The sequence below is a fragment of the Ammospiza nelsoni genome, chromosome 5 (assembly GCF_027579445.1).
Source record: "Ammospiza nelsoni isolate bAmmNel1 chromosome 5, bAmmNel1.pri, whole genome shotgun sequence".
In the NCBI taxonomy this organism is placed as follows: Eukaryota; Metazoa; Chordata; class Aves; order Passeriformes; family Passerellidae; genus Ammospiza; species Ammospiza nelsoni.
Window position 1 is genome coordinate 12,335,390 of NC_080637.1, and position 12,962 is coordinate 12,348,351.

Genomic DNA, 12,962 nt, shown 5'->3' on the forward strand with positions numbered 1-12,962 from the left:
CTACCAAGAGTCAACATAAAAAGTTGTTTATGTATCTAATTAGTACAGTCATGTTCAACCAATGTTTAATTTCAAAGATGGGCAATGAAAATTGTGTTCTGTACGTACAGTGGTAAGAACAGATTTTACAAATGTCATGGTTGTTACACTTATTCTGTTTTCACAGCCTAAACAATCTGATCAAATTTGATGTCTTACTGAAAGTGCACTGTCTTTCTGTGTATAGCTCAGGAGTTTTGCTGTGCTTCAAATGACTTTGTAGAATTGTAAAACTCAGCTAGTCCTCAATTGTATGATGGAGCGCAAGCCCCTGGCACTGGCAGCAGCAGCAAAAGCAGTCCCTGTGTCAGGAAAGCCAGTGGGGCAAGCAGGCAGGCAACTGGTAATGGACATATAATCCCACTGCATTTTTTGTGTGAAATACAGGTGATTTCATGCTGCAGCTGGAACTTTAGCTTTCTAATATCTCCCCTGGTCCTCATTCTTTCCTTTAGTTTAGTATTATCATTGTCTGTTGCTCTTAATGAGAAGCCATATGCAAGATGTACATTAGTAGCTATAATGTGATTAAAGACTGAGAAAAAGCTGTGCTTTTAATAAGCTCTGGAATCACATGTTTGCAAACATATGACTAAGAATACAGAAAAAAATAAAAGAGCAACTTTGAAGAGGGTTCATTTCAAATAATAATCTGTATTAGGTAGAAAATGAACATTAAAATCTGGGCGTCATTTAAACAAACTAGTACTAAGGAATGAAGTTAGATTATTCACTTTGTGAATAGCCGAAATATAGAAGGTATTTAACATGAATAGGAGTTGGTGTTTTTTTTTAATTGCATTAGGAAAAGTTCTGCATGCTTTAAGGAATACTGCTAATATAGTTTCTAAAACATCTTGGTTTAAAACTTTTTCATTGTAATGACCACAACAGATAGCCTAACATAATAAGTGTTTTTCTGACCAGATAGATGTAATTGGGGGTTTTTCTCCCTTTTAAAAGCATCATTCTTTGGAACCAGTTCTACCATGCATCCTTGTCACTGAGTGTTCTCTTTTATTCCCCTGCCTCACAGACATTTTAACCTGACAAATGGGTTTTGAATGTGAAAGATTCTTATATTCAGTGACCTGTGACTGATGGACAGCAGAAGTTCAAGAAAAAACTTCAAAACAAAATTAGAAAAAATAGAAGCAAACAAAAAATAATGTTGAAAGAAATATGTTACATAGGAGGGAGGGCAAAGGAAGCAGAGTTCTGTACCCACATCTCCTTTCCTAAGTTTACATCAGCTGTTAACAATGCAGGTTCATTCACACTTCTTGGCTGGTTGTTGCATCTCTGTATCTCTGTTTGACAGGCGCATCTCTACAGCAAAACATGTAAAAATCAGGGCAGTGCTTCTTGCTTTAGATACCCTTGTCATTAAAGACAGGATTCTCCGATCCTTGGCTTTCAGCACTGAGGACAGCAAACCATGCTTTGTGAAGGATCTTACCAGAACACTTTCCAGCTAGGAGTCATTCTGATAACCTACTTGTCTCCATTATTGTTTTGCTTGCTGTTTCCTCCTCCTTGAACAGCCTTCTTTAATTTAACTAAAGCTTTACAGAGAAACATTGAAGCAGATAGCACAAGGTGCAGATTATGCTTATAAAAAAAATAACATACACAACTCCCGCCCCATTCCCACTCACAAAACCAAGAAAATAAAAATAAACCAGATAAGTTGTTGTAAAAAATAGATCATATAATGAAACGTTACCTGTATAACACTTAGATATAATAAGCAAACATATTCCATAAATAACATTTTGTTTTCAATCTACATATAGCCAGCAAAAGCCCTGATACAGACTCAGCCATATTGATACAAAACTCCCTATTTTACATAAATAAATAAAATAATTACCTTAAAGTAATAGAGCTGAAGCTATACTAGTGGTTTTATAAAACTGTATAATTGAAGAAATGAAATCTCAAACTGAAAACAGCTCTGGATGGGAAAGTTAAAGTCTGTATGTTTGCTCTGTTAGGGGGCACTGCAAAACCACAGTGTTGGAATGAGTCCCAACAGCTGTATTCCACTTGGACATGTGTTTAAAAAAATCTGGGAGTCCACCACCACACATTCAAAAGATTCTGAAGTCTAAATACATGTAAAAGTGTTAGGCATTACACATGCAGAGGATATTAGAGTAAAACCTATGATTATAGGAAAACAGATGTAAATAAAGAACTGGAATGGAGCTATCTCTTGCAAAGGAAAAAAAGTAGATCCATTACTGAGGAAGGTAAGTATGGAAGGAGTACAATGTGCCAATAATAGCAAAGAGAAATTGAACAAGAAAGCAATGATAAAACAAGATGAAGAAAGTGACATCAAAATCAGGACATCCTTATGAAAATTCCAGTTTGATCTTCCGGTTTTTATGAACTTCAGTGAGACTTGTGAGCAGACAGAGAACAGACTCACAGAACAAGCCCAAGAAGTGATGATCTTCCAGTGGCCCTGCCAAAACTGTCTGGATTTGTAAATATTGATGTAAGAAGGAAAAAGATTTTATGAAGTTCATTATCACATCACCATTTCCAGTCATAATTGGATTATTATTCTGGTCTCCCTCCCTACTGGGGATGGCATGCTAGGCATGTTGTTGTTTTTTTTATTGGAAACAAATTCACCAAGGAACACCCTGTTTTAGGATTACAAGATCTAAAGTAGTCTTTAATTGCACTTCATGACAGATGAAGCTTTCTACTTTGATTTTCTTCAGAATTGTTTTGGGAATTGGAAAGGTGGAAGAGCACTGAGTTGATGTCAGAGTTCATCAGTTCTCCAATCCTATTTCTCTTTGACTCAGGGATCCCTCACTGCCAGCCTAGATAGACACAGCATTAAGTCTTGAGATTCAACAGATTATTCCCTTAAAAGCAGGTTTAAACTTTCATGGTCTTGTTACACTTAGTCATGGCACCTTCACATGCACTGAGACTTTTATTTGAGCCCATAGACTCTGCAGAAAGCCCAGGCATATATCTTAATTTAACCTGGATTAATCTATCACTAGATATGGGAAGGAAATTCCCATCAAAGGACCCAGAGGTCTACAGGAGCTCATTCTTTGCATGCATCCTCTGCCCATGTGGTTGTTAAACTATTCTCAACCAGTGTTGGAGACCCACAGCCATAAGTGCAGCTTTGTATAAAATCATATATCAGATCATACACCACAATTAACTGTGGCAAGACTTTACGGCCATTTATGGATAAGATATATGGCAGCTCCTCACAGGAGAATGCTGTAAGGGAGAACCTCATCACTACACTGGAATTAAATACTCACAGTGTATTTTATATAGATATATAAAATTTATGTAATGTATGTAAATACTGACTTAATTCTGACAGCTGAGCAGGGAGCAAGCTACAATGGCAAATTCTGAAAAACGTACCTATGTCTGTGCTCCCTTAGACAAGGATGTATTAAAATAACCATGAAAAAAGTTTGGAGAACTATTCGTGCCTTTGTTACCTTTTCCCAGACTGGCAGAGGTCTATCAGGATTCCATTTCTCAAGCAATCCTAACATCAGGGAGAATCACTGAAACTAGTTGGTGATGGCAATATTAAGAATAAAGCTGCAAGGCCCAATCTCAGAGCAGGACAAGAACATGGCACACACACTGTCAGTGGCAGTCATATTGAGCTGATTCTGTCACCAGAGACAAGGGACATAACACAGACCCTGTGGAGCACAGTCCCCGCAGCCTTTGAAGATTCAGACACTACTGGAAACAATTTAACAGGTCTATTTAGATAAGGCTCATGCTAACTTATATTTTATTCTTGCCTCATGCTGAGGACAACGATTGGCAGAGCTCAGCTTGCAGATCTCTATCCCTTCCTGTCCTAGAAGGAAGGGATAAGTTCCTTACGGCTCTCAGGGGGATTGTTAAGCATGTGTGGTGTTGCTAGACATGAGATAGGATCAACAGATCTCTTGTTGCCTTGAATGGTATCGCCAGCAGCCAGCATGTTTATTGAAACCAGTGTCAAACAAAGAGACTGGCTGAGAGCTGCAAAGGTACAGAAAAACATTAAATTCTTGAAGAATGAGGGTGAAATGTGCTTTTTTATAGGCAGTATACGTCTGTGACATTTTGTCACTTTGTGATCCTTTTTTACATCTTCCACAAAAGCCATACATCTGACATTTTTGACATCTCTAGTTTCAATGTCTTGTCAACTCATTTTTCTCAGTCCTCATGCACCATTTAGCCCTATCTCCAGTTCCTCATATCTCCTTATGCTACATTATTTTTCTCATTTTATTGCATATTTTTCTTATATTTTGGCAGGACAGACATCTGAAATCCAGGCACAGCAGAATTCTGTATCTTTCATGCTCTGCAGTTCTGCTTTGACTCTTCAGTCTTTTTTCCTGTTTGTTGCATTTCTGTGGTTTGCATTCCTCTTTTTTCTTCAGTTGTACACAGCTGGAGGTAAAACCAGGCACAATGGACAGGAGGCTCCTATAGTGTCAATTATGAGCTTCTGTGTTGCTGCATAAGAGTCTGTGTGGCCTTGCTTGGTTGTTCCAGCTTGCTGGGTGGTCATTGCAGTGATGCTCACACCAGCAACAGATCTATGCTCTGGTCAGGTTCGTGGCATTCTGCAAACCAGCACAGTTTGTATATTTAATAATTTCCCATAATGATAAAGTTCACAGCAACCTTATCTGTGGTTATTCAGAAACCTTCATCCACCCACACCAAGAATTATTCCTAGCAGAAGGGAAGAGTTGGATATCCAAGAGCCAAGGGTCAAAAAAGACAGGCAGAAAGAGGGAGTCTGTGTTTTATTTGGAAGGAAACAGAACTAAAGTTTCAAATCATGGAGGATATAAATATTACATTTAAAATTGCTGTCAAAACCCATGTATGAGCATTTGGCAACATTTAAAGCTGACATTTTCCTCTTTTTGCAAAAGAGTTACAGAGCTCCTATCAAACTCTTAATCTGATATTTAAGCCCTCTCTTGAGCCGTGAGAAAAGTCCCCTCTTTAAGTCCCCTTTGAGAAGTCTGGACTCCAGGCTTCTGAGCAGTAGGGTGGGATATAAGAGTTGGCTATAGCTAACTATGTCTCCCAGAATTAATTTGTTACCATTAAGACTCTTCAGGCTTCTCAAAGGAGCAGGTGGTATGTGGGCATCTGTGCTCTCTAAGTGCTGTACAACGGTGGAGTTTGACAAGGTAACATAAACCTGTCTCCCTGCAATATGACATTTCCAAACATCTCAAGTCAGGGCACCCTGAAATCACATAAATTGTTCAGGGTTCAGTGAATAGATAATCAGAGATGAGTTAATTAGGATCCCACAGTTCTTGGAAAGTCTTTTATACCATGCAAATCAGAAGTCTCTTGTTTCATCATGGTCTTTTTTCCATTTCACATTTCTTTATTCCTAGAAGTTGCACACATTTAGCTTGGTGTTCATCTAGTCCCGTAATCACTGTGTCCCTTTTTTGCAAACCTTGATTTTTAGGTTCTTAGTAGATCAGTTGTCTGTTTCCACCAAATAAGCAATCATTCCCTTTCTGAGGCTTGGATATAACATAACTTCCATAGATACTTGTTAAAAGTCCATGTTAGCATGTACAAAATATCCTCACTGTTTTTTAAAATTATTTTTCAGTTGCTGTTGTCTTGCATCTCAGAGATGAAAAAAATCCAACAGAAATGCCTGGACTGCCACATACCATTTTGTTAGATTCCTACTGCACAACCAAATTTTGTACCAGAAACCACATGCAGTCCCTGTAGTTTCATACACAGGAACCTTCTACCATTTGTGATTCTGGTCTCCATACATTAATATTGTAAATACAATTAATATTGTATTTCTTCAGTCCTTCCAGAACAGTCTTTGCAGGGTTATCTCAGCTGTATTCCTGTTGCTAAAGGAATATGGAAAATGGGAAAATACGAAAAAGCACTGATTATCAACAGGACTGATTGGTTTTTGTCAGTGACCATCAAATCTAATCAAAGCTTAAAATGAGGAATGAACAATTTTTTACTCTGCAATAAATGGAAATCCTTGAAATCACTTTGCCATGCAGACACCACAATCTGCACTGACTCCTCACTTGTGTAGAGCCTCTCTGAGATTTCTTGTTAATGAAGAGCAGAGCATCTATTTGGGATGCTCCATCAGTGATTGGCCCCACATTAAAGGATGATTTCCTACAGTCTGCAGTGGAAAACACATAAGGTTGCAATCAGCAAGAACAGTTAGCAAGAAGTAGCTCAGCTCAGCTTGAGAGTGATTAGAGCAAAAAACATTAAAAATAGAGAGAAACATTTGTCACACAGTAAAGAGGGTAGGGGACAGATACAGACATTTCTTTGTCCAATCAAGAAAGCTGCAGCAAGGAAACAGGAAGAATGAAGGAATAGCTTGATCAGTCATGAGTTTTTACAAACATTTAAGGCAATGCCAGCATCCAGAAATGAATAAAGGACTTACCAGTTTAATCTTTAATTTCTGATATAGCACACTAATGAATCCTATTTTATATTGAAAACAAAGAATAGGACTGACATACTGCTGAGTTACTCATGAAAATCCTCAGGTTTTCCAGGTGCTAAAAAGCAGTGAAGTCTCATGTTCAGAATATTGGAGGAAAGTGGATATTGCTGCTGGGAAGCCTCTTTGCAAGTTTACTCTAATCACAGCAAGCACAAAGGTAGGAGGAGCAGTGATAGGTCCTAAGAGCCAGAAAGTCTTCTCCACATGGTGTGCTGGCACAGCAGGGACTCAGCTGCTGAGCCCTTGACGTGAGTGAGGGCTTGAGAAGGCTCTCAGAAACCCCACTGCAAATTTGGAATATATATAATACTAATATTTAGAATAATCCCACACATCAGGGGCAGAAGTACACCCCAGGAAAACACAGTGCTCCACCAGCAGCAGCTTGGCTAAGGTTTTGTGCACACATGTGGAAGACAAATGCCCCCAGAGTGATTCATGCCAGTTAAGCAGCCCATCTTTTCTACATAAGTAGCACTTACTCTTAAAACCTGCAGCATACCTGGCTTACTTTATGCAGTAACATAAATCTTACCTTCATAATAAGCATTCAGTGAATGTCAACACTGTCATTTAATGGAACAAAAAGACAAAGATATTCTTTGGCCCATCCATTTATTCTGTGATTTGTGATCCACCTGAACAGCACAGGAAGATGTTAGCTATGCTTCCCCACCAAACTGCATGTCCCTTTGGGGTAATCTAACTCACACTCCAATTCCCTACTACATACATCACTGTCCAACCTCACTTGTGGAGAGACTAGGTGTGATTGATCTGAACTCAGGGAATTCAGCTGGGATACTCAAGCACATGAGCTGGATGCCAGCCTGTGGCAAGAGGAGCTCAATACTGGGTTTGTGTAATTGGCAGAACTCAAAGAAGAATATATTGACATGCAGACATAAAGCTGATCAAAATTCTGCTGTCTGCACAACAAAGAAATGCAAACTGAGGCCCTCGAGGATCCTGAATATATTTTGACGATATAAAAGCTTAATAAATCAAGAGTTAATTAACTGTTGGTGAACTATTATTCAGCATTCCTCCAAAAATCTGTGTGTATTTTTAAGAATCTGTTTGCAGAAAGGTTAGGATAGGAGTATTCCTCTCACACACTTAATTAAAATCTTTCTTACAAAAATGTATCCAGTTTGGCACATTCAAAACATCCTTCTAACTCTATGCCTAGTAGCAAAATCTTTCAAGCCAGCTGTGAAAAAAATACAAGTTAATAATTGTGATAAAAATAGTGAAGTATTAAATTTTAAGACTAAGATACTTAGTTGGCAGGCAGGCATCTTATTTAAATCTGGGATTTATGGAATATTTATGAAGGTTTTCAGGTCTAAAAAATTAATTAGCCCTAACTGAAAAATTAGGAATCAAGTGTTGGAAACAAATGAGTACACCACATGATGCTGCTCTGATAATTAAAACAATTTGTCCAGCCACAAGAGTGACATAGGCATCAACTTCTCATCTGTATTTTCCCAAATCACAACAAGTGGAAACTGGGAGAGGTCATCTCTAAGGATAAAATGAAAGATATGAGGCCCATTGCTATGGCCCCAGCCTAGTATCCTCATTCCAACAAGGACAAGTAGAGGATGCTTAGAAAAGGAATGTAGGACAAGTATGAAATTATTCTTCACTGTGTATAACATCCAAGATGCTGTCATTCAGGACGGTCAGGAGTTTATATATTTTTCTATGCTAGGACTCAGTGTTAGGACTATTTTTAACCACTTATTTGAATGTATTCATGCTTTTGACATTCCAGATATAATGTATCAATGGATTTCAAGTCAAATTGCCTGCATTGTTTGCAAAAAGCGTCCTTTTTTTGTTTGTAGTTATAATATAATAACCTTACTTCATCATTCTGCATATCATTCTTTATTCTATTGATCATGTACTGAACCTGACCAGTCTATTTCACCTTGCATCAAAAGGGAGCTGTACTTTACCCCTGACCAGCCTCATTGGCCTCCTCCAAGCCTTTTCTCAATGTATCACATTCATTTGGAGGTGAAAGCACCAGAACAATTTGCAGTTTTCAGGATATTGCTGCTCCTAAATGACACAGTGATGGCTTCTCCTTTATTCTCCACTTTCCCTCTAGCAGCTGGTATTCTGTTTGGGTTTTTGGCTGTGCTGACATTTTCAGCTTAGTGAGCTGAGCACAAGGACAGCAGGATCTGTGTTTTCAGGGGTGATGGCTGATTCAGAGTGATGGACTGTATAGTTTTCCACATGTACTATACTTGCTGCTTAGCACTCAGCACCACTGCATTTCACATGCTGCTTTAGCACACAGGATTCTGCCATCTTTTTTTAGAGCTTTTAAGTTTAGATATAAGAATACTGCATGGTAATGTGCTGTCTGCAAATCCTATCACCTGTTCCCCATACCATTTGCAAGTATGCTGAGCAGAACAATCATTTTGATAAAGTCTTTTGATTGTGAAAATTGACCACTTATTTAAAGCATTTTATTCCTGAATTTAATCTCCTGCTTAGAAGAACCTATTCTTTTTCATCCCACAGCAGAGCCTCTATTGAAGACTTTACTATTAAAAGCTTTCTGAAAATGTCAGTATACTAACCAGATCACATTAATCTATATATCATTGAGAGCTCCAGTGACCTGCAATAGATCTGTGAGGAATGGCTTCCCTCTACAATAGCCACACTGACCCTTTCCCACTAAATCATCATTATCCATGTGCCAGCTAAGCCTCACCATCCTTATTGCTTCCTTCCATCTGCTCAATTGAACATGAGACTCGCTTGGTTACTTTCCAAGACCGTTCTTAAAGACTGGTGTCACACTTGCCACTTCCCATTCCTTTGAAATTCTGCAATTTACTGATTTAGGCGGTAGATTATATCCTATAGCTACTAGTAGAACAGCTTCATATCCAAACTCCTTTAGAACTGAGGATAAAAGTCATCTGTGTCTGGTGGTGTCTCACTTTCCGTTTCATCAGTCTGCTATAAAATACTTACCACGGACCCTGCAGTGAGCAGACCCTCTGCAGGAGTTTTGCTGCCCTCCTCTTCAGTGAAAATTGATGAAAAGAATTAATCTGTTTTCTGCAGTCTTTTCTACCTTGTGCCCAAACTATCTTTTGAGATCTGACAGACTCCATGCCTATGGTGTACTTGAAAAGATCTTCTTAGATCTTATATTTCAGCATTTTTCCTCCTCAAAATCTTTTTGTGGCTTCATCTTTATCTTGTTGGAGTTTATGTTCTTTTCTGTTTTGCTGTGTGGATGCAACTTTGGATGAAGCAATCTCCATTCTCAGGTTTCTCTGTAGGATCTGTAAAATCAGCTTGTCGGACCTTGAAGTTGGTTTGCTTTTGCCTGATAAGAACTACCTGAGGCCATCAAGAAGATACCAGAAAATTTTCTTCTTCCTTTTCATAGTCTCTATTGGTTCCTATCCCTGATTTTAATGGTGAAGTAGATGTTATTAATATAACATTATGCAACAATGAGTTATCCTACCTCTGATTTTAAAAAGTAATAGTGTATCAAATACAGTAAGACAATGCATTTACCTCATTTACCTTTTATCATTGACAGCTTTATTTCACATATACATGGATTATTTTGCAGCAATGTTGTGAAAGGCATCAAGTGTACTGTAGTACCAGAATGTAGTACCATTTTGTAGTACCAAATGTAGTACCACTTTGCTGTCTTTTCAGCCCTCATGACTGACAACTCCATTTTTCCCTCTTGCACTCCCCACTCTGCAAACAATCAGGCACGTACATTGTCCTCTTTCCCAAACAGCACTACCATTTCTCTCTCTCAGGAAAAGGTGAAAAAGTAAAAAGAAAAAAGCTGGAGCTCCTGCTGAGGAGTGGTGGGAAGGCCTTTTCTTGTTCCGCACCATGTCCTATGGCCCCTCTCTCCCCCTTCTTTTGGGCAGGAGTCAAGACCATCTCTCTGTGGGAACAAAGGGCCTGGCATTTCCAGGAGTAAAAAGCTGCAGTTGCTTAAATAGATGGTTGGCCACAGAAAAAAAAAAAAAAAGACTTTTCCACTTCACTTTTATGTGGTTGGTTCAAAAGTAGCATGGGACATGTTATTGTAACTCCCCCAAAGGGAAATACCATGTCTTCTGCTGAGACATCCTAGCTCACATACCTAAAATGCACTGGAGGGAGTCCAAGATTACCAAAAGCTCACAGCTTTGCTCAGGCTGTGCGTTATACCTGGGATTTCCATTCTCTGCTGTGAGGAGATTTGCTCAGCACATATCCAGCCTGTACCTAACTCCAGGCAATGATACTTGAGCTTGACAGTACTTGGAAATTCACCAAAATAAATACTCTGGAATTGCCTTTTGGTCTCCAAGTACTGAAAATTTTTCAGCCTTTTGAATTGACAATAACAACCTCAACAAATAACATGTAAAATTGTTTCAGTTATAAAAATAGAATGCCCACATAAAAATAATTAAATGTGATTTGTCTCTTTCCTGAGGTTTAATTATAAAATGTATTAATAAAATGACAGATAGCAATGCCCTCCACACAAATCATTTGAGGCTGCTTTTATCATTAGGTTTAACATGGACTGAAAATGTGCATACACAATTAATTTAATTTCATGCAGCTGGGAACCATACACCTGCTTGGAGACTGTTCCTTACGCACCAATGGAGGCAAACATACACAAGGCTCTCATCCCTGGCTTAAAAGAACACTCAAGCAAGGAAAAACCTCTTTACTGCATTAAAGCTATATGTGTTTCCCTTCTGGTTCACTCTGTTTCTGAAACCCTGTTTGTGTGTATGGTTGGCTTTTTTTAACAAGGCCAGTAATAATTGCTTTAAAATATGGCCAGAGCCAAACAAAGGCTCTGCAGATAAACCCACATGTATACTTAAGGCACTTTATTCTAATGATTTGGAGAAGCTTTACAATTTTCTTTCTAATTAACCTATCAATAGTGATGTTACTTAAACATTCCTTAGGAATATTATCTTCCCATTATTGCCAGAAAACATGTTGCCCAATTTTATAGCTCAGTTGTTCTTACACATGGATGGAGCATCTGAATTAACTTGAACTGAAGCAGATTTTGTAAAGAAACACTTTCCATACACACAAACTACTTTCATAATTGCATTTAAATCATTAATATTCAGATTTCAAAGCATTAAGGGGTTGAAGCATTCAGTGTTTACTTTGTGCTTGCACACTGTAAGAATATAATAGAGGAGTGTTCTGCTTACCAAGTGGCATTGGGTTAGGAGGAGAACCAGTGGGCTTGGGTAGGTATTTATCCCAAACTTGGAAACGCAGCAAGGGTCATATTCTTCAGGAAGGAAAATACAACACAAAGCCAATGTGAATAAAATTTCCAGATTCATAGCTGCAAAGAACATGAATTTCTTCAGAATAAATTCAGCTTGGGCAGCAGCCAGACAAGCTTCCCAGGTTGTCTTGCCAACACCCTTCATCCTTCATCTGCTGCGAACATCTGGAGGACATAGAGGTAAATCACTGCTGTTTTGTAATCTTTGCTGAAGACCTCCAGGAAGGTTAAAAAGCAGAGCTGATGCCGGCCTGGGGAGTGTTCCACATGCAGGGCTTGCCTGTTGGGACTGGGAAAGGGTACATGTGTCACATGTTTAAAGAAACATCAAGAACTGGAAAAAAAGAGGTCTACTGCCTGATGAGAATGTGGAGATGGCTGAAATATTCAGTGTGTTCTTTGTATTAGTCTCCATTGAGATGTTCACAAAAACATCAGCAAAGAAATTAGTATAAATCAGAATAAAGAGAAAACTGCTTAAAGCATACTTAGATTCAAGTTTGCAGAACTTGCTAGTGCTCATGTATGCTCAATGACTAAGGTAAGTAAATTTATAGACTATCAGTAATTATGTCTAACAATTCATGGAGGACAAGAGAGTTAGACCAGAGAAAGCAAAACATTTACCCTATTTTTAAAGCCAAATAAAAAAAATTCCTTTAATTTTTTGTGCTCAGAAACAATCTGTGACAAGTTACCAAAAAGTTGAGAAAGTTCACTGGCATGTGAATTGTGGAAAGCAAATCTTGTCACACCAGTCTAATTTTCCTTTCTTATGTCTGATTTTCATTCTTATTTCTAAATAAGGAAAAGAAAAAAGGGGGAGGAGAAGGTACAATCTTCCTTTCACCTTTTAACACTACCTTCTATGAAATTCACATGAAAAGGCTGAGGCCCTAGGTGGAATCTCTTTTAACCCGGTTACTGTCAATAATTCCTCTCGAAGGCTGCTCTGAATGATTTGCTCCTTAATAGTAATTACAAATGTAGTTCTGAGGTGTCTGGGATGAAACCAACTCAGTT

The 12,962-nt window shown here is 38.4% G+C and overlaps 1 protein-coding gene across 5 annotated transcripts in view; it reads left to right on the top strand.

Moving 5' to 3' along the window:
* MAGI2 (membrane associated guanylate kinase, WW and PDZ domain containing 2) overlaps positions 1–12,962 on the top strand; it is a 702,840-nt gene that overhangs the window by 662,158 nt on the left and 27,720 nt on the right. The gene's annotated exons all lie outside the window — the stretch shown is intronic.